Source organism: Macrotis lagotis, chromosome X (genome assembly GCF_037893015.1).
Source record: "Macrotis lagotis isolate mMagLag1 chromosome X, bilby.v1.9.chrom.fasta, whole genome shotgun sequence".
In the NCBI taxonomy this organism is placed as follows: Eukaryota; Metazoa; Chordata; class Mammalia; order Peramelemorphia; family Peramelidae; genus Macrotis; species Macrotis lagotis.
Window position 1 is genome coordinate 602,308,046 of NC_133666.1, and position 26,968 is coordinate 602,335,013.

Genomic DNA, 26,968 nt, shown 5'->3' on the forward strand with positions numbered 1-26,968 from the left:
AGAGGAAGTCACTGGTGGAGAAGATGGAGACAAATAAAATGAATTCTGCCCCATGGTCTAATCCAGTCTTGAAACAAAAATTGAAATTCAATTAAAGTTTTATGTCACACTAAGAGATTGACAATTAATCATCTCCTTTAATCCACAGAGCACTCTACCTGTGAGCTAGGTATTGTGAATAGTATTATCCTCATCTTAGAGATCAGGAAATTGAGGGTTAGAGAGGTGATTTGATTTCCCCAAGGTTACAATTTGTGTAAGAGCAAGGGCTAGAATCCAGTTGTCCCAACTCTTGCTAACATTTTCTTTCTGTCTTTTGTCCATTTTCCTTTGGGATGTAGACTTGGCAAAAAGGTCCTTTTCTGGTATTCTGTGTAGGTCTAAAATGAAAATCAATTATATACTATATATCTCCTTCCAGGAGAACCATAAATAATAAGAAAGAAAGAAAAAGAAGGGGTTAAGGAAGGTAATTTCTACAAACAACCAACCTATCAAAAAAGTCTGATATTATACATTGTGTTCCAGCTCTTTGACCTCCCACTTTTTTTTTATTTTAACATTTTATGTTTTCCAATTATATACAATAGTAATATGTACCCATCATTTTTTGCAAGGCTCTGAATTTTATAATTTTTCCCCCCATCCTCCCTTTCCTCCCCCTTCCAGGCTGTTTGACAGTCTCTATATTGTTTCCATGTCATACATTGATATAAATTGAATGTTATAAGAGTAAACATAAGAATAAATATAAACCCCCTCCCCGCCCCCCCAAGAAGATGGGAAACCTCAAGAATAGAGAGAGAAAAAAATGTACTTTAGTCTGTGTTCAGATTTCAATGGCTCTGTCTCTGGGGTGAATTGCTTTTCCTATCATAAGTCCACCAGAGAAGTTGCTTCAATATTTTTCCCTCAGTTGCTATTACTAGCTGTACCTCCACTCTATTTCTCCCTACTTGCATTTATTCTATTCTCTCTCTCCTTTCATCCGGGCCCTGTCCAAAAGTGTATTGCATCTGAGTACCCTCTCCCTCGACCTTCCCTCTCTTCTATCACCTATTCCCCCTTCCCTCCCCCCATTTCCCCCTCATCCCATCCCTTTCCTCCCATCCTTCTCCAGAGCAAGACAGATTTCCTCACCCTGTTAAGTGTGTATGTCATTTCCTCCCTGAGCCATTTCCAATGAGAATGAAGGCTCACTCATTCCCCTTGCCTTTCCCCCTCTCCTCCATTGAAAAAACTATTTTTTGACACTTATGTGAAATCTCTTGGCTTCTTCTTCATCTCCTTTTCCTTCCTCCCAGTACTTTTCCCCCATTGCCCATTGACTCTATCCCTTTACCACATCATACCATTATATTCCGCTCCTTCATATGTCTTGTTTATATATGCTCCTTCTAACAGCTCTTATAAATGAGAAAGTTCATATGAGTTATCAATATCTTCTTCCCATGCAGGAATACAAACAGTTCAGCATCATCAAGTTCCTCATAGTTAGTTCCTCTCTTCTACTCCCTCTATGGTTCACCAGAGTCCTGTACTTGGAGATCAAACTTTCCGTTCAGCTCTGGTCATCTCGTTAGGAAAGTTTGAAAGTCCCCTGTCCCATCTTTTCCCCTGAAAGAGGATGTTCAGTTTTGCTAGGTAGTTGATTCTCAGTTGTAAACCAAGATCTTTTGCCTTCTGGAATATCATATTCCAATCCCTATGAGCCCTTAATGTAGATGCTGCCAGATCCTGTTTAATCCTGACTATGGAGCCATGATAGTTGAATTATTTGTTTCTGGAAGCTTTTAGAATTTTCTCTTTGATTTAGGAGTTTTAGAATTTGGCTATAATATTCCTGGAAGATTTTCTTTTGGGATCCCTTTCAGGGGGTGACTGGAATTCTCTAGATTTCTCTTTTACCCTCTGCTTCTAGGATCTCAGAGCAATTTTGCTGTATTATTTGAAGTCTAGGCTCTTCTCCTGGCCATGGCTTTCAGATAGTCTGATAATTTTCAAATTATTTCTTCTGGATCTGTTTTCAAAGTCAGTTGTTTTTCCAATGAGATATTTCACATTTTCTTCTAATTGTTGGCTTTTTTGGAAGAGTTTTATTTCTTCCTGCTTTCTTGCAAAGTCATCAGCTTCCTTTAGTTCCACTTTGCATTTGAAGGAGTTATTTTCTTCAGAGAGTTTTTTTATCTCCTTTTCCAGCTGACCAATTCTGCTTTTTAAGGCATTCTTTTCCTCATTTGCCTTTTGTTTTGCTTTTTTTCCATTAGGCCTAAATTGGTTTTTAACATATTATTTTCTTCAGTATTTTTTTGTATTTCTTTCACCAAGCTTTTGATTTGACTTTCATGATTTTTCTGCATGGCTCTCATTTCTCCTCCCAATTTTTCCTCCACCTCCCTTAATTGCTTTTCAAAGTCTTTTTTGAGCTCATCCACAGTCTGAGCCCATTTTCTATTTCTCTTGGAGGTTTTGGATATGGAAACTTTGATTTTGTCATCATCTGAGTATGTGTTTTGGTTTTCTTTTCTTTTTTTTTAGATATTTGAAATACAACTTTATTATGATCTAAATGCAAAAGGAATGACAGTAACAAACAAGATTCACCACTGAATATTGTGATGGGACTGCAGCAGTCTTATATTTGAAATTCAAGGGGATGTAATTGCAGTCCAAAACAGCTAAATACACAGGTCCAAAATATGAATTATATATTTTTAAACTGCCACATTCACTTGGAAGCCCATTCATCTCCTTCAGCATCCCAAAGATTAAGCACATGTTCTGCTCAGCCATATAATAAAGTGGCAAACACGCTACACCACTGACATCACAGGACAGTTGCCTATAAAACTAGACCTCTGACCCTGGGCTCTAGCTTCATTCTCTTACAGGTCATCATCTTCATCAGGGAGCACAGTTGTCTGAGCAATCTGTAAGTCCTGCTCATACTGTGCTGCCAGTGCTGGGTCCATGACAACCTCTGGAGGTGCAAGAGCAGGCATGGCAACAAATTCCAAATTAGGGTCTCCAATAAGTTTTCTAGCAAGCCAAAGGAAGGGCTTCTCAAAGTTGTAGTTACTTTTGGCTGAAATGTCATAGTACTGGAGATTCTTCTTCCTATGGAAGACGATTGATTATGCCTTGACTTTTCTGTCCTTAATATCCACTTTGTTGCCATACAACACTATAGGGATATTTTCACATACTCGTACCAGATCTCTATGTCAGTTAGGTACATTCTTGTAAGTAACTCTTGATGTTACATCAAACATTATAATGGCACACTGAGCTTGGATGTAATAACCATCCCTCAGACCACCAAACTTCTTTTGCCCAGCTGTATCCCATACGTTGAATTTAATGGGACCTCTGTTAGTATGGAAAACGAGGGGGTGTACTTCAACTCCCAAGGTGGCTAGATACTTCTCAAATTCACCAGTCAAGTGATGTTTTAAAAATGTGGTTTTTCCAGTACCTCCATCACCAACTAATACAAGTTTGAACTGCACTTGGGGTTCTCCTTGGGCGGCCATCGGGATGGTTCTTCCAGAAGCGTCTCCGTCTCTGCCTGACTGAACGATGGAAAGATGGCAGAAGCGCGATTCAAATACCTGTGTTTTGATTTTCCATTGGACTGAAGTAATTCTCTATGGTCAGATCCTTCTTTTTCTGTTGTTTACTCATTTCCTCAATCCAAAACTAATTTACAGCACTTCCAAGGCTTTGGGGTTTGGGGTTGGGTTTTTTTGGGGGGACACCCCACTGAGACCTTTGTTCCTCCAAGGTCTTATGCTCTCTAGCTGGTGCTTTGATATGTAGATGACCACAGCACTGCCCTCTGACCTAAGGCTATAAGGCGGATCCAGCTATCTTAGTATGGAAGCCCAAACTGCAACCTGGGTCAGCAGAGTCCTACCCCAGGGAGAGCAGAGAAATCTCTGTAGACTTCCCTTACCATCTCTGGGGGTGCAGGCTGCTTTCTCCTGATTCTTGATTCTCATTGTAGGTTCTGTGGCCAGTGTTCCTCATTCCACACTCACCCAGGTACAGCAGAGTTCTCTCACCTTCAGGCTGTTGTGGGTGATCTCTGGGCTGGGTTGGGCTGCACCTCAGCTTTTTTTCCACCCCCACCCCCCAGGTGAAGCACACCTTTCCTGCAGAAGTTCTAAGTTATCTTGGACTTTCTGTGGGTTCTGCCCCTCTAAATTTTGACTAGAGCCATCCTTTGCTTTTTGGGGGTTTGGGGGGTTGGAGTCTTCATGCTGCTATCTTGGCTCCGCCCCCGACCTCCCACTTCTTAAAGGAAGATGTGGAGGAATTTTTATATATCTCTTTTTTTGAAGGCAATATTTGTTATAATTTTATAGCATGTAATTTCAATTGTTTTTGTTGTGGTTGTTCTTTCCATCTATATCACTGTAGTCACTGTGTACTTCATTTTCCTGGTTCTGCTTTCCTTCACCTCAAATCACTCATAGAAGTCTTTCTATACTTTTCTGAAGCCATCATATTCAGGTTTTTTTTTCATCAAAGCAATATTTCATTACATTCATGCATTACAAATTGTTTGGCCACCATGCAATTGATTGACATATACTTTGTTTCTAGTTCTTTGTTCCTAAGAAGTGTTGTGATCCATAGTATGTATGGATCCTATTATTTTTGCCCTCAACCTCCTTAGAATATATATGTAGCAATTGGATCTCTGGATCAAAGCTTATGAGAATGTCAATCATTTTCTTCACATTATTCTTAATTGCTTTTCAGAATAGTTGGTCTAGTTTACAGCTCTACCAACAATGCATTAGTGTGCCCATTTTTCTACAGCCCTTTTAACACTGACTTGCTATTTTTTGTCAACTGAGTCAATTAGTAGTGAGGTAAAATAGCAGTTTAATGATTTGCATTTATTTTATTAGTGATTTAGAGCATTCTTTCATGTGTTGCTAATAGTTTGTAATTTCTTGATCATTTCCACAGAGGAAGGATTTTTATAAATTCTGTTAGTTGCCTATGTATCTTAGATATCAGACTTTTATGAGAAATATTTAATACAATTTTGTTTTCCCAATTCTGAGTAGGAAAAGTTCTGGACACAGGACCTAGAATCTGGCCTAGCATGTCATCCAGGGAAGCAAACCTTGTGGAAAGGAGACCAGTCATTCTCACCAACTACTGACTCCAGCCTAGCTAAAGCAGCAAGGCACCATGAAGAAGGTGGCATGTGCCAGGCAGGTCAAACTACCATCTCCAGCTACTAACTACCATGAATGGGTAGGTCCTTGAAGCCTTTTTTCAAAAGCCAGAGCTACTGAAGATTTGGAAAATAAAGTCTTACCACTAGAGTGCTAGACATCCAAATGGTTCAACACAGGAAACCAATATGGTTTTTTTTAATGGAAATGATGTGACTACTCTGCCTCCACTGCCAGGTATGTTATATCTCACCCCTCCTCCAATTAGACAGTCAATAAGCATTTATTTAAGAACTTACTAAACAAAGAGAGGCAACAAGTCCCTGTCATAATCTAAAGGGGGAAACAACATAAATAGGAAATAATCAACAGAAGAAAGACACTAGAATTGAGAGGGATTGGGAAAAATTTCCTGCAGAGATGGGATTCAAAGGCAGCCAGATGAAGGGACTGTTTTCTAGTCATGGGGGACAACCAGAGAGAATGAGGAATACTAAAGTTGGACAACTTGAGTGTTACAATGATACTGAGAATTACAGAATTTCAAAGTTAAAAATAACCTCAGAGGTCATATGGTTCAACCTATATTTGAATTCGTGTCCCTGTGAAAACTGAACATTCTGTCTTTACCAGAAGACCTCCAGCAATAGGAAACCTATTATCTCCCAAGGCATTCAATTTCACTTCTAGTTAAGTTTAATTGTTAGAAAATTTTTTCTTAAGCTAAACAAAAATCTACCTTAAATCTGTAATATTTATGTACTGCTCCTTTTCCTGTTTGGAACCAAGAAAAAATCCATAAAGACCAACGAAGTACTTTAGGGTGTTAAGTGGATCTTTATGAAAAAAATTTTGCAAAGACAGGGAGAATCATATAGACTAAGAAGATATAGAGGGTTGTGTTCATCATGGAGGGAAGTAATTCTTGCCACATCAGAACCCATGGAATTGATAATAGTAGCAATACAAATATATGCAGAAATAATCAGATATAATACTAATCTTCTTCCCATGTTGAAAAAGTTCTGATGATTTGCTTCTGGAACTCTTACAAGATTATAAAACTAATGCTTAGAAGTCAGCTAGTCCAAACCCTCATCTGTAAAATAATGAATTTGGGTTAGATGACCTCTAAGATTCCAGGAAATTAAATGATTTACTGAGTCAAATAGGTAGCATTAGTCAGATTTTGCACTCAGGTTTAAAATTTCTTTCTTCCATTCCATAATGCTTTCTAACATTGAATTATTTTGCTTGACTAACAGACCTCTTTGACAAGTCTCTATTTTCACATAAAAAAGTCAGTAATAAGAAAACCATGCTACAAGTTCTTTCTTTGTGATGGACTTCTAATTTCTCTTCATCTTTCCAATGGAGACTATCCTCACTTCACTCAAGGGATGATGATCAAACTGGTTACATGTTTTTTCAAATACCTACTTTTGGAATCTTTTAAGAGGCAACTATGATATGAAAATATCATATTATAACAAAATGTAAAAATGTCTCCTGGCCTAATGAATTTCATTCTCTAGAAAATGAACATTCTTGAAGATAAGAAAATTAAACAAACATGCATTGGAAGATGCTATCTTCTCCACATCCAGTATTATTTCCAGTTCTAGAAGACTTAAGTTCCTTGAGGATAGGGACTGAGTTCTTTTTTTTAATCACTAATATGTAGCACTGTACCTAGTAAATGGTATGTATTTTTTGAATATTATTTTATTTTTCAATTTTTAATAGTTTTTCTTTATTATTTTCAAATTTAATAATTTTCCTCCCAAACTCACTTCCCTCCTCCCACTTCCTAAATAAGGAAGTTTGTTAGTCTTTATATTGTTTCCATGCTATGCATTGATTTTAGTTGAATGTATTAAGAGAGAAATCATATCCTTAATTAAAAAAACAATTTTAATAGTTTTAAACATTCATATTTTTATAAATTTTCAAGTTCCACATTTTTCTATCTCCTTTTCCTTCTTCCTCTACAAGACAGTGAGTAATCTGATCTGGGGGGGGGGGTTAGGTTTTTTGCAAGGCAGTGGGATTAAGTGGCTTGTGCAAGGCCACACAGTTAGGTAATTATTCAATGTCTGAGGCCGGATTTGAATTCAGGTACTCCTGACTCCAGGGCCAGTGCTCTGTTCACTGCGCCACCTAGCTGCCCCTGAGTAATCTGATCTAGATTACATATGCAGAATCATATTCAATACATTTCCATATTAGTCATGTTGTGAAAGAAGAATCAGAACAAAAGAGGGAAAAACTATAAGAAAAAAAAACCTAAAACAAGTTTTAAAAAAATGAAAATGATATGTTTTTGTCTGCATACTACCTCCATATGCATCTGTCTCCATAGTTTTTGTCTGAATGTGGATAGCATTTTTCATCACAAGTCTTTTAGAATTGTCCTTGATCCCTGAACTACTGAGAAGAGTTAAATACTTCATAGTTCATCATTACACAAGTGTTGCTATTAATGTGTATACTGATTCTGCTCACTTCACTTAGCATCAGTTCATGTAAATCTTTCAAGGCTTTTCTGATATCCTCCCACTCATGATTTCTGGCAGAACAATAGTACTCCATCACATTCATATACAATAATTTGTTCAACCATTCCCCAATTGATGGAAATTCCTCCAATTTCCAATTCTTTGACATAAAAAAGCTAAATAGAAAGTATTTTATAGACTATATAAATGTCAACAAAGTTCTCAAAAATAAAATGTCATTGAAATACATTTTTTACAGTAAAGGCATGAATGTATTTACTCACATTTCTATAAAGCACATTTCTCACAACAATCCTGTGACAAAATTACTCCAAATATTCATCAGATCCACTTAATAACTGAGGAGACTGAGACTCAGAAAAACAAAGTATCCTGGAGAAGTTTAATATCACACAGCTAATATCAGCACTAGGATTCAAACCCAGGTTTTCTGATTCTGAATCTCATTTTCTTTCTACTACCTACCATGTTGCCCCTCAAATGTCAATAAGTCAATTGAACCTTTGATATGGGGGGGGGGGAAGATACTGAATTGGGAATGAGAGCACTTGCCTTCAAGTCCTAGCATCATAAGTACAACCATGGGTGTGTGTGTGTGTGTGTGTGTGTGTGTGTGTGTGTGTGGCCTTAGTCTCTTCAAGAAACCTCAGATTCCCCACTGGCACAATAGGGAAGATAAATTTGTAATACCTCCCTAATAGGATTGTTGCAGGGAAAAGACTATGCACACTTTAAAGCCCAATACAAATGCAAACTATTCTCTATAATTTTATTATTACCATCACTACTACTTTTGCTCACACCAGTACTCAAAATGATGATAGTTTTTCCTCTTAGGTTTATGGCTACATTTTTCTTCTTCTTTTTAAACAAATTATAACTGGCTTCTCTTTTCCTGTTAGCTTTCAAATCATCCCATTTAACCTCTGAAGGGTAATCCATGGCTCCAAGTCTGATGGCTGCAATTTCAGCTTAAATGTTTCCATAACTTCCTAGTGAGTTGTCATTTTCAAGCCTTTCTTTATTAATTATTTAAACAATTTCCATTAGCTTATGGCTCTGCCTTAGTTCAGCCATTTTTCTTTCCCTGTTTAACAAGTGAAAAACCACCACCATAAGCTATAAATATGAGGTACCAGGAGGAGCAAATTGAAGCAGACAAATAGAAGCATGACTCATATTTCACCCATCTCTGGAGCAAATCCATTCTGGGAAATGGTCTTAAATTGACTCCACTTCCATATGTGAACTCAGAAGCTCCAGAGCCATGATAGGGAATCTTTTTTTTCCTCTTTCATTGCTTTTCATCATTCAACTCATTTTTTGTAGTACCCAAATCATGCTAAGATCTACAAACAATGCAAAGAAGTTGCAAAGGGTTTCAAGGAGCTTATAACCCTATTGTACAGGCAAGATGAACATCACTTCTCTTTTCTCAGTGTGTCCCTTCCTGCCAATAGAACCATAAAGAAGAATCTCAACCTCTCTGAGTTGAAGAGCTCAGAGGTCATCTTTACTAAGCTTAAATGTGCATCTCTCCTATAGCTTCCCAACAAATAGTTAACCCAGTCTGCTTGAATGCATTCAATCATGAAGATTTCATTAGACATGATATACCCCAACACACTTTTGAAACTTCTGTTAGCAATTCTGTTCTCTGGGACAAGCAGAATAAATTTGCTTTGTCTTCAAAAGTATATTTAAAGGCTTATGAAATGTCCATGCCTCTCCCTTTGCAACTTCTCTTCTCCCAGATAAAGACCAATGCTTTCTTTATGAGATCCTTATTTTGCGATTTTTATTTTTCTAAGTAATCCTTGCACCCATCTTCACCATTCACATGTAAGCAGCTGCTGAGTTCTAGTGCTGCTATCTTTGAACTAACTTTAAGATTAATAATTTTTCCTCTCCCACTGCCACCACTCTAATCCAGGTCCTCCTTACTTACAATATGAGATTATATACCATAGCCTTCTATCTGATTTTCACAGTTAATTTCCAGCAAACTTGAATCTACTTTGCATACTACCTCCAAAGGACCATTCTTACCCAAGAAATTTCTCTGCTCAAGAAACTATAAAAAGCTCTTGTTACCTATCAAGCCAAAATCAAAATCCTTGACTGGGTTTCCAAAGCCTTATCATACAGTAGATCTTAATGAATATTTATTGATTGGTTAACTACCTATCCATCCTTGTCTTTTAATCATCTGAGAGTTAGTTTACTTGAGTTTGGATATGCTAAGCATTCAGAAGGTTGTTCATCATATGATAGGGTCTTTTGGCCAAAGTAATTCATGAAACTCTCTAAGGAAAGCAGAATCAGAACTATTTTGAAGTAACACGTGGTTATCTTGAAAGGATTATTAAAAACGTTGACTAAGACAATGTAAGGGAAATTTTTGAAGGCTATATAATACTATTTTACATTAATATTTATAAATTAAAGTAAATTTTTACTATTCTTCCCTTCCCTAAAGTTCTATCCTTACTCTTCAGCTACTGAAATTCTATTCATTCTTCAGCAAAAAAAGGGGGATGCAAATTTTATCTCTAGGAAGTCTTTCATGATTAATCCAGTTCATATTTCTTTCTCTCCCCAAATGTCTATAGCACTTATATTCAAGACCTTAGCTAGGTGAAAACTTTAGCTAGGTGAAACTGTATGCTATTAGCTATGATTAATTGCTTCACCTGCATTAATATTATCTCTTTAATTAGAAAGAACCCTTTAAAGGCAAGAAACAGATTTTCTATACTCTTAAATTCCTCATAGAACCTACATTAGATTTAGACACACAGACAGGGTTTAACAGTTATAATATCTTCATCTTTCTTAATGGTTATAAAAGGAAGTATACAAATTATTAACTGAACATCAGGTAACAAGGTAGAGGGGAAGGGTAAATCAATTAATCAATAAGCATTTATTAATCAAATCAATAAGCAAATTAAACAAATAAAAAAGGAAAAATATTTCTGTTTTCAAATGGCTCATATTTTAATGAGGGAAGACAAAATGTATATAAATCAGTATTTACAAGATACAAATTGGACTTAAGTTAACCTCAGAAAGGAAGAACTTGACTGCTGGGGGAAAAGGGGGAAAAGTCTCACTGCAGAAGATGGAATTTGAATTAAGTCTTAAAGTAAGTTAGGAAAGTAGGAAGGTAGAAATGAGAAGGAAAATATAGAAGGAAGAATAGAATCAAAGTCACAGAGATATTAGATGAAACATTAAAAACATGAAGAATGGCTTTTAGGCAACTATGGCTGGACATCTGCCCTGCTCTTCTGATTTTTGATTCCTTCCCTGGGGTCATTATTTTAGGAAGAATTTTGCCATGTTTCTCAGTTATGTCTGTAACTCTTCTTCCTTCTCTTTGCCAGCTTTCTTGCTATCCTGGAGAAATTTCTGTCCTGAGGCCCTGCTATTTTTTTCAACTCTTACTCTCCATGGGGGGCCTTGCCACACAGAGGAAGGGGAAAGTCTTCTATGGAAAGGGGCCACAATGTCATTTCTTTGGGCATTGCTTAGGGAAAGGAATCCTCTTTCCATGAAGTCACACAAGAGGTTATCCCTGCAGTTCCTTTAGGGGTCAGAAGTCTCAGCTAGGAGAAATAACTTCTCCTAGTGCTGTGCTGATGAATCCTAGAAAACAAGGAAAATTACCCACTATCATGGTTCATGCTGCATAAGCAAAATCCAGTGCTATACCTAAATAAATATCACCTTTATTTTAGTCTGAGTTGAGCTGCAATGTTGACTGAGAACAAAGTTGCCATGAAATCAGATGATCCCCATCTGCACTCAACTTGCAGTTAGAAGACAAAGGCTTTTTTTCTTCTTAAATATTCAATACTCTGTCCAGTAACACTCCTGGAACTTTGATAATTTATTCCAATGAAGACTCTAGAATGTCTTCAATAATCCTGACTTTTAACAATAAAAAGATGTCTTTTGATAGGTATTAGAAGAGATGTAGTATATTACTGAAAAAAGAATCAGTCTAAAAGTAGATAAGTGAAGCAATTTAGTACTTCATTTCCATTCTAATATAAGGAAATATAGACAAGAATTAAATTATATTCTAAGTACAGATGCTTTTCACAAGGATAGTTATAAAGATTATTATATGACTTTTATCTGTGCCTTCTTTTTTAAGAAAGTCTTTGCCCTCCTCTCCCTCTGCTAAGAGTTCCTCCTTCACTCTCCTACCTTCTTGAGGAACATTCAATGCTTCTCTAGCATGGATCCCAGTCTTTACTAAGCCAAATAAAAAGAGAGTACAAAAAAATTTGTGCACAAGACTGGCAATACAAAAGGACTGCTAGGATTCAACCTAGTTTATGTAATTTAATATCTGTTTGTTTAACTCCTCTTGATAGTCTTCTCCTGTAGAGACAGCAAGGTAAAATGGAAAGTCCACTAGATTTAGAATCAAGAAACCAGCCATTCAACAGAAAATGAAGGGATTGGACTAGATGCAGCAAATATACTTGCCTACTTTTTGCTTCCCCATATCATAAAAACAAACAGTATCTACTGCTAACATGGATTTCCATTCTATAATTCAAATGTTCTCTACACAATTTCACCATTCACATTATTTCTACCCAAACCTTCACTCTTTTCTTGTAAATATACTCTATTACATCTTAAAAATCTCCTAAACCTTACTTTCTTTCTCTCTTTCACTGTGATTTATGGAAGTTCTATGGGTCATATAAACTCATTTAAATCTAAAACCATTTGTTTCATTTAATCAAATCAAATCTGTCTCCTCCCTTACTTCCAAAAAGAAAAAAAGAAAAAGAAAACATTTGTTACAAATATGTAGTCAAGTAAAATGAATTCTTATATTGGCTATATAAAAAATACTTTAATCTGTACAAGTTCTTCACCTCTTTATGAAGAGAGATAGCAGCATGTTTTATCATGACTCATATGGAATAATGGTTGATCATTGTGCTGATCAAAATTCCCAAGTCTTTAAAAGTTATGTTTCTAATACTGCTGACATTGTATAAATTGTTCTCTGGTTCTGTTTACACCATTCTGCATTAGTTCATACAAATCTTTTCCAAAGTTTTCTGAAATTATCCCTTCTTTTATTATTATAACACAATAGTTTTCCATTATTTACATATGCAATACTTAGTTTAGTTGTTCCCCAATTGATCAGTTTCTAGTTCTTTGCTACCAAAGAACTGCTTTTATTTTGTACAACATTAGTTTGTTTTGCTTAAAATAAATTCCTTCCTGAATACATCCTCCCTCTTATTTCCCCAACCCTTCTCCCCTTTTTGAACTTTTCAATTGCTTGAAATATCTTTCTGTATCCAACCATGTAGATGCTTCCTTCTTGCAACTAATTCATATGAGAATGTGATTCAAATGTCACCTGCTTTCATCTCCTTTCTTTCTTGTTAATATACTTCTATTTATACAAATCAATTATATGATATAATTTTCTGAACCCTTCGTCTTCTTTTTTATATTATATTTCTCTCTACCTCCATTTTCATTCTTTAAGATAATCAAAATACAACAGAACTACTCCAAATCCCAATAATTAGATTGCTTTCATGATCACTAATGATAGGGTTTAGTCGGGACACATGTATCATCTCCCTGTATTAGATTATCAATTCATAAAGCCTACAAAAATAGTAATGGTCAAGGCTGATAGGTTGGTAGGCACACTAAATACATTGTGAATGGGACAATACTCTCAGAAAATTATCTCTATAAAGTCCTCATATACACCAAAATATTTATATCAGTACTTTTTTATAACAAAGAATTAAAAACAAAGTAGATACCTATCAATTGGGAAATAACTAAACAAACTGTGGTGCATGAATATAATGAAATATTACTGTGTTGTAAGAAATAATAAATGTAATGATTACAGAGAAGCATGGAAAGATCTACATGAACTGCTATAGACTGAAGTCAGTAGAACCAAGGAAACAACAACCATAATGACTATAACAATGTAAATGGAAAGAACAATTATATACCAAAAAAATCAAAAGTGAAGGCAACAAAATCATAAAGCATGACTCAAAGAGAAACATGAAAACATACTTCCAACAAACCTTTACAAGGAGATGGGAGATTCACAGGTGTTACATAGCCTACATACTTTTGGACTTTTTCAATGTAATTGATCAGTTATACTGATATTTTTTTCCTTTTTTAATGAAAAACTATTTGCTATATGGGATAGTTCTCTGTGATGGGGAAAGGGATGAATTGAAAAATAGAAAACAGCAATAAAATTCTATTTTAAAAATCATCTTCACACGTACAAGATGGGCAACACTTAGAAAGGAATTTGTCTAGAACATGATCAGAGAATTGACAGTTGTCAAGAAAGTCAATACAATTTTAGGCTGCATAGTGAGGCACATTGTCCCAGGACTAGGGAAGTAATATATTTGTCTTCTGCTCTGTATAAAGGTGATTATGTTCAGTTCTAGGCACCACATTCTAGAAAGGACACTGATAATGTAAAGACTTCCCAGAAGAGTGTAATTTTTATTTTATATTTACATGAGCAGGGCTGTACATATTTAGTGTTTTTAAGTGTTTGAAGGACTGACCTGAAAAAAGAGATTATATTTATTCTTTTCAGTTCTGGGGAAAGAACTAGAAACAGTGAGGGGGAAAAAAAAGCAAATTTAGGCTCAAGATAAAGAAAAAACATTTTAATTAGAGCTATCTAAAAGTAAAATAAACTTCTAGAAAGGAGTGGGAAATAGTTATTAAAAAAAAAACAAGCAGCAAAGAGGTACCTGCTTGCTTTCCCCCCAGAAAAGATTTGTTTACACTATACCAAGGACACTTTCTACTAAATTAAAGCAAAGCTTTCCAAAAGTATAGAATCACAGAATTTTAGGCTAGAAATATCAGAGATCATAAAATCACACACACTAATTAGTCAAGTCCCTTCTTTTTATAGGTGAAGAAATGTAAGCAAAATTAAATAAAATACCTTATCCAAGGTCATGAAACTCAACAAATATAAAAAAAAACCAGGGTTAGGACCTATACCTTCTTGCAGGACAGTGTTCTTGCTGTTCTATCTTGCTGCCTGATGTATTATTAGGGGAAGCTGAGTGGGGGAGCATTACATTTCTGAAGAAGTCAAATTCATTAAATATGTGTATTAGAAAAATGGAATTAATAACCTTTTCATATTTACATACGTAATCCTTAAGGAGTTGACACCATTGTCTTTTTTTCTGTGTGTTTTCAAAGATCAGTAGGGTATTTAACCTTTGCACAAAGTTTCTTTTCCATTTATATACCTAAAAGGATGATCCATTTCAACATTAAATCACTGCCATTAGAGTATTTCCCAACTAGCTAAATCTTAATGATAGATCTATTCTAAGGCTTAAACATATTATAAACTATTGTTCATTATGACTTGCCTGCATTAATAAATCAATATACATTCATTAAGCAACTGCTATAGACCAAGAATGGTGCTATATACTAGGGATACAGAGCCAAAAGTGGAATAATCCTTGACCTTGAGAAGTTTAAAATTTAGTAAAGGGATTCAACATATATCTATATATAAACATTTAAAAAGTTAAGATAATTTTTGGAGCTTGGAAGCAAAGGTAGGGATTAAAAATGACTTTAGGTAAAAAGGTTGTACTTAAGTTGAACCTTGAAGAAAGCTAGTAGAGATAGAGAATGATAGTTTAAGGGAATGGCAGGATTTAGATTGAATTTCATCATTTTGGAGAGTAGTACTCACACCTTTTCACTACCCTCTGTTGCTTCTATCTCTCTGATTTGAGGGAGAGGGAGGAGCAGAAAATTCTATTCAAAAGTCTCCAGTAAAAGAAGTATGGCCAACTCTTCCTTGCTTAACTTGATTTTGACTCTACCATCACCATATCCTCTTGTTAAATACCTTTGTCTCCAAAGGAGTGAGGCTAGTGAACCCCCCCACCCCCAATCCAATTCACTTGCTTGTGATAACATCTCCTCCCTGATATACTGATTTTCTTTGAGATCAAAGGACAAACATCATAAAAGAGATTAGTGTGAAGGTGATCTCAATGCTTTCAAAACTTCTACAGGAATCTAGAAAGTGATATATTTTGGAGCAAAGGTCTGTGAATGAATAAAAGATAATCATAGCAGGTAATGTTGCTATTGTCCAATCATCTATTTATGTTTCAATTTTTTGTGATCTCATTTGGATTTTCCTGGCAAAGTTACTTGCCATTTCCTTCTTCAAATCATTTTACATATGAAGAGATTAAGACTTGCCCAGGGTTACACAGCTAGTGTCCAAGACACTGTTCTATGTAGGTAGCTACTAGGTTAAGTTAAAGCTAAAAGCCACAACTGGCTTAATCTTTATTGCATGATACCTCCTCTATCCACTTCAGAAAGCAATGCTTTTCTCTTTGCTAACCATTTCCCATTAAAAAAAGGAAAAGTATCTCCAATGATAATTTACATTTTTGACATAGTCCTAGTGACAAAAGTCCTTGATTTTAACTTGTGAGTCATCAAATGATAGAATTGTAAAGGCATTGAATTGCCATCAAGTTCAACTCCTTTTCTTTTAGATTAGAAACAAAGAAAGAGAAATTCATAGGAGATAAAACTTAAGAAACCAGTTGTAAAACCTATACTCTCAGATACTTATACAGAGATTTAGGTAATGAAGCAGAGGAATTAGATGGTCTAACAAAAAATGACATTTGACCTAACTCGTATATCTGAGATTAGATGGAATGTAACCCATGATTATGGCTCTGGATAGGCATTTCTTCCTCAAAAGAAATAAAGAAGCATGAGAGAAGGGGGAATAGCATTACAATTAATATATTAATTCAAGAAATCAAGAATGCATAAACTATGATGGAGAATGTCAAAGATGGGAGAAATTGAAGTAATTTTATGACTAGAGTATACTATAGACACCTAGTCAGAAAAGAGAAATAGATGAATGTGGGGAACAGAACATGAGTACATTGATATGGGACATCAATATCCAAAAAATGAGTTTTCTCTATTTCAATCTATCTGGGTCTCTCTGACAAAATCAGAGTAGCTAATAACTTCCAGACTTGCCTCAAGTAATTATTTTTCAACTTGCCTTTGTGAAAATATAAGGAGAAATTTTGTTTGGGATTTACTTCTCACTATGCCAGCTACTGGGGTTTAGGTAGCACAGTAGACAGAGTACTGGTCCTGAAGTCAGAAAGATCAAAGTTCAAATCCTGTCTCAGATACTTACTAGCTGTGTGACACTGGGCAAGTCACTTATGTGTATTTGTTCTCTCATCTGTAAATAAGCTGGAGAACAAATTGGTAAACTACTCCAGCATCTTTGCCAAGAAAGTTTCAGATGGGATCATGGAGCATTGGACACGACTGAAAAACAACAAACAGAAGACTGGTTGTTGGGTAAAGACGAGAAGAAACTTAGGGGTAGAGGAAGTGACCACTCAATCCTAGAGGTAGGAAAAAAAAAGAAGGAATCAATTGGGCATAGTGGATACACAAACTGGATTTTAATTAAGCCAAATATTTTTATATGATTATGCTGAGACACACATTCAATCTTTCCTGCAAATAACTTAGATATATAGTCAATTGCCAGTCTATCATCACATGCCCAACATGCATTGTAGGTGTTTGCTCAGAATGGCACTATTAGATCAGATAATAAAAGTTTATTGAGTTTTTATTATGTGCCAGTAATAGTTATAGGTACTGGGGATAGGAAAAAAAGGTAATGTGGACCTTCAGCTCAAGGAGTTCAAATTCAAATGTGGGAGACAATATGAAAATTACTCTCTACATAAAGGATATAACATGTACATGCAAAATAATCTCAGAAAGAAGACACAAGTAATTGGCGAGGGGGTGGACTATTGGGAGTGAGGAAAGAAATATTCTAGGCCTAGACTACAGTTAGTGAAATTGTCCAGTCAGGATAATATCTTGTGTGAGGAAGACTAGATAATAGAGAATGAGGAGGTCTATAAGAATATTGGAAAGTTAGAAAGGGGCAGGTTTTTAAAGCCCAAACAAAATATTTTATATGTGATTTTAGAAGTAATAGGAACTCTCGGAGTTTACTGAGGAAGGGGAATGACATGGTTAGTGCTTTAGGAAGAACATTTTGATAGCTGAGATGAGAATTGACTGAAATGTAAAGAGGTGAGTCAGGAAACAGATTAAGCATGCTATTGCAATTGTATAAGGTATGGGGTGATAAGAATCTGTACCAAGGCAGAGAGACTGTGTGGAGAGAAAGGGATATATATGAAAGATGAGAAGGTAGAAAGGACAAGTCTTAGCAAGTCTTTGGGTAAACTTTGGGTAAATATTACTAAGCTTCCTGATATTTTTTAACAGGAATGAGTATTGTATTTTGTCAAAAGCTTTTATGTCATCTTTTGAAATATAATTTTTTTTACTAATATGGCTATTTATGATTATAGTTTTCTTAATATTGACTATTCTCTGTAATTCCAGTATAAATCCAGACTGGTTATATTAAATGATCTTTGTGATAAATGACTATAATCTCCTTGTGCTAGCATTTTATTTGAATTTTTCACATCAATATTCTTTAGGGAAATTTATATATAGCTTTCTTTTTCTGTTTTGATTCTCCCTGGTTTATGTATCAAGATCATACTTGTGTTATAAAAGGAATTTAGAAGGACCAATCCTTTACATTTTTTTCAGTGTATGTAATGCTGGAACTGTTCTTTAAATGTCAGGTAGAATTTGCTGGAAATCCATTGGTCTGGGATGTTTTTCCTTTGGAAGTTCATTTATGACTGATTCATTTTTTCCCCCCTATAATAGGGTTATTTTTTCTCTTTTGAATTGTTAATCTTGGCAATTTATATTTTGTAAATATCTACTTTAGATTGTCAGTTTTTAAAATAATTCCTGATGTTTTTATTTCCTCTTCATTGGTTGCGGATTTACTTTTTTCATTTTTATGCTAGCAATTTTTTTCTTTTTCTTTTTTTTTTTAATAAAAGAATTAGCTAAAGGGTTACCTGGATTTTCTTTTTAAAAACCAGCACCTACTTTTATTTATATGTTCAACATTTATTTTGTTACTTTCAACTTCATCTCTTCTTCAATCTTAAAAATCTTTATTTGGTACTTACCTGGGGGTTTTAATTTTGGGTTCTCAAGTTTTTTAAAGTATATGACTGGGGTGGCTAGATGGCACAGTGGATAGAGCACCAGCCCTGGAGTCAGGAGTACCTGAATTCAAATCAGGTCTCAGATACTTAATAATTACCTAGCTGTAATTGGGCAAGCCACTTAATCCCACTGCCTTGTAAAAACCTAAAAATAATGACTAATTTGAAGATCTGCTCTTTCTCTCATATTGATGAACATGTTAAGAAATGTTTTCCTTTAAATATTTCTTTTGCTGAATTTCACAAATTTTGGTATGTTTCCTAATTGTCATCTAATAAAATTTGTTTTTATAATTTGCTTTTTGACTCACTCATTTTTAGGAATATTTATCTGTCAAATAATTTTTAATCTAGACTTCAAAGTTCATTCTATTAAATGCTATTTTTAATGCATTATGGTTGGTAAAAGATTTAATATTTCTGGTTTTCTGCATTTGTATGAGAAGTTATGTCCTAACATATGGTCAGTTTTTCTGAAGATGTCATGCATAGTTGAAGAATAGGTAAACTTCTTTGTATTCATATTCAATAACTTTAAAAAATAGCTCTATTAAGGTTCTTTAGTTCTTTTTAGATTATGTATCTGAAAGGTCTGAAAGGAATAAATTCATGTTCCCATCCCCATCACACACTATTATCTTTTACTATTTCTTCCTATAACTCCTTTTTCATTTTAGATTCTATGCTGTTTGGTACACATGTTTGGTATTTATATAAATTCAGTGTCTTTGGTACTTTTTAATAAATAAAAGTTTCCCTGTTTAACATTTTTTACTTCTATTTTTTTTAGCTTTTGTTTTGTCTGAGATCATGATTGCTACACTTGCCTTTAATTCAACTGAAGCAAAATAGATTATGCTCTAGTCCCTTCTTTTAACACAGTATGCATCTTTCTGTCCCAAATGTGTTTCTTATAAACAACACATTTTTGGATTCTTATTTCTAATCCATGGTATTATCCTCTTCCATTTTATGGGCAAGTTCATCCCATTCTAGGGCACAAATGGTCTTGGTTGAGCAACAGGTTTGGATATATCAAATTGCTGCCAGATATCACATGCTGATGCTGGCCTAGCATTGATGGTGTACCATGATGCCTCACTAACACAGTCAAGAAATTCCTGAAGGAGCCAGATCATTACCAATAGTCCTATTTCTTATCAAGCAGACCATGGTGTAGAATGGTTCTGGTTCAATAGCATACTGCTCATTATAATAAACATAATTGTGCAAGTCATGCCACCAGTCACTTGGTTGGGCAGTGTGGCCTTGGTTACTGAAGGAAGACCATTATGACTCCTGTTGATGATAGCGTTCTGAGTGGCTTCATGTATAATCTCCCTATAAAAGAATGTAAAATTTAGTCTCTTATGATTGCTTGCTCCTGTTCATCTTTTTATGATTCTTTTGATTCTCGTAGTTCTAGTAGTCCCAGTTCTAGTCTTTTCATCAAGAATGTTTAGAAGCCCTCTATTTTGCTAAAAGTCTATTTCCTCTTTATGGAGCATTTTAAGCAATGCTTATTCTTCCAATCTACATCTTTTTTTTTTGTTTTTTTGCAAGACAAATGGGGTTAAGTGGCTTGCCCAAGGCTACACAGCTAGGTAATTATTAAGTGTCTGAGACCAGATTTGAACCCAGGTACTCCTGACTCCAGGGCTGGTGCTTTATCCTCTACACCACCTAGCCACCCCTAACAATCTACATCTTAATTTTGTATTTTCTTAATGCTGGGCTCTTCACATTTCTAGGGAAGAGGTCTGACCTGAACTTCAGAGTTCATGTCTTTTTTGCTGCTTTCACAGATCCAATTAGAGGCCTACAAGCTTTCAGTGTTCCCAAAGTGGTGTGATTTACAAGTAAGTCTGAATTTAGCTTTACTAGGCAGATTACTCTTGGAAATAAGACAAGATTCTTTTATTTTTTGTAATATATTCCAAGTTCTCTTCCCTTTCTTGATGTGTCTGCTAAATCTTGTGTGACTTGCCATATTTATTTTTCTCGTTATCTGGAAGTTCTAGACATAACTACAGTATTAGGAAAAGTTTTTGAGGATTTTTGAGGAGATATCAGGTAGATTCTTTCAATTTCTATTTTGCCATTTGATTCTAAGGTATCTGGACAGTTTAGTCCTATGATTTCTTGAAACATATTGTGGATATTTGTTGTTCATGGCTTTCAGGTAGTCAAATGACTCTTAACTTCTCCTTAAACTGTTTTCTATGTCAGTTTTTTCCCCCAATAAGGTATTTCATACTTTCTTCTATTTTTTTCCAGTCTTTTCAGACATTGATTTTTTAAAATCATTTCTTGCTGTCTCATAGAGTCTGCTTTATTCGATCCATTCTAATTTTCTTTTAGGTTTTTTTTTTTGCAAGGCAAATGGGGTTAAGTGGCTTGCCCAAGGCCACACAGCTAGGTAAATATTAAGTGTCTGAGACCGGATTTGAACCCAGGTACTCCTGACTCCAGGGCCCGTCCTTTATCTACTGTGCCACCTAGCCGCCCGATCCATTCTAATTTTTAAGTAGTTATTTGCTTCAATCAAGTATTGAGTCTCTCTCTTCCCTAGATTTTTCTTTCCCCATGTTCTCTAGTGTTCTCATTTGGTTCTTAGTTTTAAAATCATTGTTAACTAATTAAAAAAAAACTTTCAATTTCTTCTAGGAATTATTCTTAGACTTGGGTCCAGGGTACATTTTTCTATGAGGTCTGCCTTGTGATTTTTTAGCAAATCATTTTCTATTTGTTTGTAACTTTAACTTCCCTGATGCCATCTACTCTTTATGGTAATTTTCTTATATTTGCTCATTCTTCTAATCTCCTTCTTGATTTTGGACTTTGTTAGTACTGGGCTCTTCACACTTCTAGGGAAGCAGTCTGACCTGTTCAAAGCTTATATGTCTTTTTTGTTACTTTCACAGTTCCAACTAGAGGCCTATAAGTTTTCAATATTCGCAAAGTAGTATGATCTGCAGTTATGTTAAAAATCAGCATTTTCCTCTTCCTTCTCCACCCCCCCACCAATTTGTTTTAGACTGTAATTGGATGGTCTATTTTCCTGATTTATTTGCTTTATAAGCCAACCCAGTTTGGTTTGTTTGTTTGCTTTTATATAATTTCGAATACTTAAGTACTAATACTGGTTCTATTACTGTATTCATTTATTAAAGCTCATCCAAGTACTTAGTTGTGCATAGCAGCTACTATGAATAATGTGAATTTGATATTATGCCTTTTTGTAAATCTATAATACTAGTACCTACCAGTCACCAAGAGCCCTATGACAACTTATGAATCTTCATTTTTTTCATTCTTTCTTTTAAGTCAATTTAGAATGTTTGCTTTATTGTGGCTTGAGTTTAGATAGCTAGTTTTAAGTGCTTATTAACTACAGGTCCATAGGATAAAGTTTACCTGGTAGTCTAAAAATCTTGAATGATCAGCCTCAAATATTTTCAGGTTAACCTGCTTTTCATATGAGGAATTTGTTAGGCTGGTATTTGGAAACATTCTCATTGGGAAGTTTAGTCTTCCTTTAGTTTTGTTTTTAGGTTAGAGGAAGGCTTTTGCAAGAACCAAAATAGGAAGTAATCTTTGAGAATTTTGTAAAGTATATACACACACACACATACATATATATATATATATATATATATATAGATAGATAGATATAGATATAGATATATATAGATATATATAATTTGTAAATTTATATATATATATATGTACATACATATGTCAAATTGTATCACCATGTTCCTTTAGTACGGGGAAGAAGGCAAGGATAATGCCTGAGCATTATAAAATCATAAGAAAGCCATTTAGAATTTGGAACTCTGAGCTTTGTGCAGTGGCAAGTTTTGTAGTCAATGAGGTTTATCTGAGGCACGTTTATTGCTAATTGAAAACCATTCGCAATACTCCACCCATGATGACTTGAAATATAGTTGGCATTGGCAATTTTTGACAGTCTACACAGAGACTGAGTTATTCTTGTATAAAAATAGTATTCCTAAAATTTTCTTCTTCACATTATTATCCAATTTCTATTTTTAAAGATATTTTTTATTTCATTAAATATTTCCCAATTACATGTAAAATTTTTAACAATTTTTTTTAAAATTTTGAGTTCTAAAATCTCTGCTTTCCTTCCAACTCTCTCTTCTCTTAGAGAAGGCAATCTAAAGCGATTAATGTTAATCACTCTATTTTGTTGCCAGTCACAAAATAAACATATAGATTAATATTGCAAAAAAAAAAAGAATTTGGAACTCTGGATTTTGTAAAATTTCTCCAGTTGATTTGCTAGGAAAAGAAAATGTTAAAATGAATTTAAAAGTGGGTGACCACTATCACCTACACATAATCATGGAAGGTCCAGAAATCATAAATGAACGAAACAAAAGTGAACTGGGTGAATAAGTACTTAATCAATTTTCAAAGATTAGGGAGGTCAACAATGTTTCATCAAGTGTAAAGGGTTAAAGTTAAGAATGCTGGCTATGAAGTTCTGTTGAGAAAACATGAGACCCAGATGTTTGCACAAGGTCAGAATGCTCTGATAACAACAAATATCTGAGTGTGCTCTGTACTCAGGGAGGAGCTCTGGTCCTTCTTTACTTAATCATTATCTTATCCCTTTGAAGTTGATAGAAAAGAGAATATCTAGTATGAAAGAGAAAGCCTGGGAACTTTATTTGAGTTATGCTGTTTTGCACACCTAAAAGAGGTCAATAAAGTTCAAAGAGTGGTCTCACATGTATAAAAAAGGATTGTCCGCTTGCAAATGCAGAGATGTAGTGGCCTGTTAATAAAACTTATTACGTGTCTCTCCTGGTTGAACTCTCATTATTGAACATGCTGGTTGTGTCCGATGGCACCTCGAAGACCTTGGAAATAAGGTACGACCTGGCTGCCTAAAAGGAAAAGTCAAAGGACTTTTCAATCAAGAAGAAATAATGCCAAATGAACTTCATTTCTTTTAATTTTATATTTTGAATTCCAAATTCTCTTCTCCTCCCAACTTCTTCCCATACATTGAAAAAACAAGAAATTTGATATCCACAACACCTATTAAGTAATATAAAACATATTTCTGAATTAGCCACATTCAAAAAAAAGCAAGAAAAATAAAGGGAAAATTATGTTTCAATCTGCAATCTGAGTTAGTGTTCTAATTATACAGCATTTTTTATGAATCCTTTGGATCTGTGGTAGATTATTGTATTAATCAGAATTACCAAGTCTTTCAAAATTGATTACCTTACAATATTGCTATTCCTGTGTCAAATGTTCAGCTGATACTGTTCACTTCACTTTGTATCATTTCATATAGAATTTTCCAGTTTTTTCTGAAACCATCCTTTTCTTTCGTTTAATTGTTCAAATTTTTTTATTTATAAACTCTTTGTGAGCTAGTTTATAATTATTTATTATAAAATATAATTATATAGCATGCATATATATTGTATTTTATTTTTCTCCAATTACTTATGAAAACATTTTTTAACATTTTAAAAAAAGTTTTGAGTCCCAAATTCTCTCCCTTCCTCTTTCCCTGAGATGGTAAACAATTTGATATAAGCTGAACAAGTTAAATCATATAAAATATTTCCATAATAGTAACTTTGCCCAGAAGATTTGAAAAAAAAGGAAAATGAAAAGTAGTATGCTTTAGACAATATCTGTTCTTTCTCTGGAATGGATAGTATGCTTCATCATTAGCACTTTGGTATTTTCTTCTTCACCATACAATCTTGCTATCACTGTGCCCAATGTTTTTCTAGTTGCACTCACTTCACTTTGCATCAGTTCATGTAAGTCTTCCTGCATTTTTTTGATATCTTCTAGCTTGTCATTTCTTTTTTTCTTTTTTTTTTTACAACTTTACTGGAACTTTTATTGTTAATTACAGAAAGCTTTAAGGCAAAACCAGAACAAAACAAAAATCATCAACATTTAGTCCATTTAATAGCAACAACACATCCTGCCTCCTGAACACCTAAGGAAGAGTAGAAGTTGCTGTCACAAGAGGAGAAAATGAGGTTCAGCCTACATTTGGTAAAAAGGGACAAACTTGCACTCGGGTGGGTCAGCCACATTTTTACTATAGCTTGTCATTTCTTATAGCATGATAATATTCCATTACAATCATATATCACAACTTGTTTAGCCATTCCACAATTGATGGGGTTTCCCTTTGATTTCTAATTCTTAGCCACAAATAAAGAAAATCTACTAGAAATATTTTTGTACAAAAAAGTTCCTTTTCCCCCTTTAAAAGTGACTTTGGAATATAGACTTAGTAGTTTGGATCAAAGAAAATGACATAGTTCCAAATTGTTTTCCAGAATGGTTAGACTAATTCATAATTCCATCAGCAAGGCATCAGTTTTCCCACTTCCTATGCAATATTTATGGTTTTTTTCATAGTAGCTAATCTGATAGATGTGAGGTAGTATTTCAAAGTTGTTTTAATTTGAATTTCTTTAATCAATAGTGATTTAGAGCATTTTTATATGACCATAGATAACTTTGTCTGTTTATCAATTGAGGAATGACTAGTAATTTTATATGACTCAGTTCTCTAACAGTATAAGAAATGAGACTTTTACCAGATACCTGCAACAGAAAACATTTCTGTTTTTATTTCCTTTTTAGTTGCATTGGTTTTGTTTGTGCAAAAATCTTTAATTTTATATAATGAAAATGGTATATTTTACATTTTATTATGCTCTTACTTTCTTGATCTTAAATTCTGTCCTTATCCTTAGAGCTTACAAACTATTTCATGTTATTCTGATTTATGGTAACACCCTTTTTATGTAAATGATGTGCCTATTTTGATGCTATCTTGGTATATGGTGTGAGTTGTTAGTTTATACCTAGTTTTTGCCATAGTTTTCCATTTTTCCAAGTAGTTTTTGTCAAATAACGTTTTTGTTCCAAAAGCTTGGACCTTAGGATTTGTTATAGATTATGATGGTCACATTATGTAATATGTATCTAATCTATTTGCCCGATCTAGCATTCTTTTTCTTAAATTTAGTGTGAAAACTTTTAAGATTACTTTCACTTTTTTCGTTAATTCCCATATCTTTGACCCTTTGCCCTTCAAAATGAATTTTGCTATTATTTTTTTAGCTCTATAAAATAATTATTGGTAGTTTGATTGGTATGACACTGAATAGATTTAGGTAGAATTTTCATTTTTATCTGATTGGTTTGCCTAACCATGGGCAAGTAATATTTTTTCAATTGTTTAGAACTGACTTTGTGTGAAATGTTTTGTTCATACTGTTCCTGGGCTTGTTTTAGTAGATAATACTCCCCAAGTATTTTATATTGTCTATAATAATTTTGAATGAAATACAGACCTCTAGAGACCTATCTCTCACTGCTGAATTTTGTTGCTAATATAAAGAAATGTTGATTAATATGGATTTCTTTTGTAACTTGCAGCTTTGCTAAAGTTGCTTACTTCAAGTAGTTTAGTTGATTCTCTAGCATTCTTGAAATATATTATCTGTTAAGTTTTTTTCATTGCCTATTTAAATTCTTCTCATTTCTTTTTCTTCTCCTATTGCAATTGATAACATTTCCAGTACAATATTAAATAAAAGAGGTGATAATGGATATTCTTGTTGCATTCCTATATTGGGAAGACTTCTAGCTGATGCCTATTACAGATAATGCTTGTTGATGGTTTTAGATAAATATTACTTATCATTTTAAGCTAAATTCCATTTATTCCTATGTTCTCTAGTTTTTATTAGGAACACATATTTTGTCAAAGGTTTTTTCTTCATCCATTGAAATAACCATATAACTTGTTTTGTTCTTGATGTTAATTATGCTGATAGTTTTCCTGTTTTTGAACTCAGTCCTACATCTCACCTGGTGATAGTATATGATATATTGCTACAATCTCCTTGTTAGTACTAATTTAAAAATTTGTATTGATATATAGGGAAATTGGTCTATAATTTTCTGTTTTGGCTCTTCTTGGATTAGGCATCCACATCCTATCTGT

The 26,968-nt window shown here is 34.3% G+C and overlaps 1 non-coding gene and 1 pseudogene across 1 annotated transcript; one reads left to right on the forward strand and one right to left on the reverse strand.

The window, feature by feature from the left end:
• Nucleotides 1–1,159: 1,159 nt before the first annotated feature.
• The window catches only part of LOC141499802 (GTP-binding nuclear protein Ran pseudogene), a 59,589-nt pseudogene continuing 33,780 nt past the window's right edge, over nucleotides 1,160–26,968 (reverse strand).
• LOC141503881 (U4 spliceosomal RNA) lies at nucleotides 22,776–22,918 on the forward strand. The gene has a single exon (XR_012473163.1). It is a non-coding gene; the product is annotated as a U4 spliceosomal RNA (small nuclear RNA).